Source organism: Lolium rigidum, chromosome 7 (genome assembly GCF_022539505.1).
Source record: "Lolium rigidum isolate FL_2022 chromosome 7, APGP_CSIRO_Lrig_0.1, whole genome shotgun sequence".
NCBI classification, from domain to species: Eukaryota; Viridiplantae; Streptophyta; class Magnoliopsida; order Poales; family Poaceae; genus Lolium; species Lolium rigidum.
The window spans coordinates 340,621,386-340,624,663 of record NC_061514.1 but is presented as its reverse complement, the minus strand read 5'-3'; the positions used below and the strand labels follow the sequence as shown (position 1 = coordinate 340,624,663).

At 40.1% G+C, this 3,278-nt stretch overlaps 1 long non-coding RNA gene across 1 annotated transcript; it reads left to right on the top strand.

Annotated features, from left to right (window-relative positions):
• The first annotated feature begins 651 nt into the window (after positions 1 to 651).
• Positions 652 to 2,855, top strand: LOC124670180. The gene is made up of 3 exons (XR_006992433.1): positions 652 to 1,194; positions 1,860 to 1,987; positions 2,714 to 2,855. It is a non-coding gene; the product is annotated as an uncharacterized LOC124670180 (long non-coding RNA).
• The last annotated feature ends 423 nt before the right edge of the window (positions 2,856 to 3,278 follow it).

Below are 3,278 nucleotides of genomic sequence, written 5' to 3'. Positions count from 1 at the left end.
AAAAAATCCAAGAAAAGATACTTGATTGTACATAGAGGATGACATGCGGGACCCATGAGGTAGCAGCATACTCAACGTTTCCATGGTAGCACAAGACCAACAAAAAAAGAGGAAGTAGCCAGAAATCAGGGGGTCAATAAAATTCAAGAAAAGAAAGATTTCAATTGGGCTGCATCTGGCCGTCTGGGCCTTCGAACTATCTTGCTGGACGCCTTTGGACTCGTACAATTTCAGCCCACTCCAAAACAGGAAAGTCCTATGCTTCGCAAAAACAAAAACAAGGAGATTCAACATATAAGTTTGTTTATTTAATAATAAAGATTTATTTTTTCCGTTTGCAACAGCTCAGAGCGAAATACACTGTTTATTGTCTGCAAAATAATCAAGATATCACATGTTTCTTGTACGGGGAGGCTGACATCGGGGACCCATGAGCCAGCAGGGTCGTCAACGTTTTAAAGACGGCAGAGGATCGAAAGAAAAAATAAACCAAAAATCAGTTGGTAAAAATCCAAAAAACGAAACATTTTTCGTTCTGAGAGGATGACATCACTACACCACAAACCCCCATATAGCTACGTATAAGTTACAACGGTTTGACGATGCGCTGCTGCGGAACAACTTCCCCCACTTCCCGAGCGAGCGGATAAGACGTGTTCCATATAACCTCCCTTAATCCCAATCCTTCTCCTCCAGCTAATAATGCGTACCGTCCGCCGATGGGAAACCACCCCCAAAATTCTGTGCGAGCATCTCCATCTCGATCTATCTCTATTGCTGTCTCCTTCTCCAGTTCCACCGGTCGTGCTTCGTTCTCATATGGGATTCGGATTCCAAGGATTAGGCAATGATTTCCGGCGGCGAGACGAACACCATTGCATCACAGACCATTGACGAGCGAGTAGGTGCAGCGGCACTGCTGGTCCGGCAATCCAATTCGGAACTGGACATCTTTAAATCTCCCTCTCGCCCCATCCAATTTTTGCAGTCTTTTTTTTCGAGATCTAAATACAGTATTATTTTTGCAGTCTTTGGTTGGCTTGATCTGTTACTCATTATCTTAGGTAATTTGCTTGGTGGATCTGTGATGCTCCGCCTGCCGTTCCTGCCTCTCATTCACGGACGCTCGCTCCTGGGTATTCTGCAACAGTGCCGAATTCCCTGCCCTCACCCAGCTTCGCCTCTCTTAATCAGGTGACCAGGTCCTACAGGTCAATCGGTCCTTCTTACTAATTTCACTCACCCTGCTCTCATCCAGCATGGCCTCCCCTAATCAGTACATGATATGTTCTACTAAATTTTATATCATAGCAGCTTCTATTGTTGTTGATGGCGTTACACGATATGCATGTAGTGTCTGAACATCAACTTGGGTTTTATGGTTTGACAGTGGTACGGTTGATTACCAAGTTATCGTTTTGTTCATCTGATCCATAAATATTAGACATCCGGTGCTTATGAGGTGCTAGGCAATCCTTCGATTTTATATGTGCAGAAACACAGATCCGTTCTTACCTATTTATGCACTTGAAGAAATATCTTACGGACCAGTTTCAGTCTGTTGGCTATACATGTGGGGAACAAAATAATTTATTAGCTCAAATTCATCTTGCATTCCATGATTTGTGTATGAATGTCAATGGTATGCAACTTTCAGGCTACGCTGACTTCTAATATTATATATTTAATAAAATCCTTACTACTCATGGAGGGAGATCACTGAGATCTAACATTCTTTGACTGCCTAGATTATGTATTATGTATCATTCTTTGTCGGGTAATCTTCAGATGAGGCTATACACAATAGTTTTGAAATTAATGCTGGTTTCTTATGACAGCTTTGTGTTTTGCAATTTCAGACCAGAGGCAAATCTTCATTCTTTGTGCAGTGCAAGTATGACAAGTATAAAGCCATGGCTGTACAGAAGAAGGGTTCATAGAGTAATCAGAGTATGTGGTGCAGCCTGGTGACGTCCTTGGTCCTGAGGTACTTATGGCCTCAAATATATCAGTCTAGGCATCTCACATACTAGCATCCATGCATAAGTGTGCAGATATATCTGAATTTACTTACTTCCCAATAATATGTAGTCTCTCCAAATTTACTACTTTGTATCAGGTTTGTTCCAGAAGGAGATGCACATGTAGTTGGGAAAGCACATAAATTCTTAGCAGATTAGGATGCGACATCTTTTATTCTATCTACTATATTCTTTTAAATCTTTTACCCTCAACTATAACAGGTTTATTCAAAAGAAAATTATTAGGCAATTACAAAGCGTCATCTTTTATTGTGTTTGCTATATTCAATTAATCTTATACTCCGTGAACTATAAAAGGCTTCAAGCTACTTCGTGTAAATCAGATTGCACTCCCAAGTAAAGCTCCCCCAACGAGTAGAGTAGTCTTGGAAGATTAATAACATCTAGAAAGAAGAGTTCATGCAAGAATCTGCTGCAACCAAGAGATTATAATGTATATATGGCAAAAAAAAAAATTCTTGTTTTGTTGTTGTTACTTTGACCTTGCTCTTTATAGAGAATAAACAATAACTCACTTCTGTGTTTAGAGAAGCGGTCATGCTAGAAGTGTAATTACCTCATGGCCTTCATCCGCTGTATCTTGCAGCTATTATAAATTGAAGTATTTTATTAACCTATTGCTTGTATTGCTAATGTCACATTACTTATCACAATTTGTTCTGTTGTTGCAGATTCCCAATACAAGTGGATGATGCAAGGCTGATAATAGTCCTACTACAGATAGTTAGAAATTAGTGTTTAGAATTTCATTTTCACATATACACATCTTGTATTCTTTGGATCGTCTTCTTTGTAAAGCTACAAAGCTAATTCAATATATGAAGTCTTTCGGTTTATAATATTGTGGGCCATGTGCACTCTGCTGAACAAATAATCCAATATATATGATTCACCATTAATGGAGAGCTATCGAGTAACTCTTCTAAGATTTTTCAATGATTTCTATATCATTTTAAAAACCATTCATGCAGGTTAGCCACCAACGCATATGAACCGTTGTTCGGCTCTAACTATATGTGTTGCTATCTTTACAACGCTTCCTTATGTCGTTTACCAACGCATGTATATGCGTAGTTGTAGACCCTTGCAACGCCACCTATGGCAACGCATGCTAAATCCGTTGGTGTAGAGGTTAGCAACGCCTATATGGACATTCGGCAACACATTGATGCGTTGCTGAAGGGGGGTTCTTGTTGTAGTGCATGCGGGACCCATGAGGCAGCAGCATCCTCAACG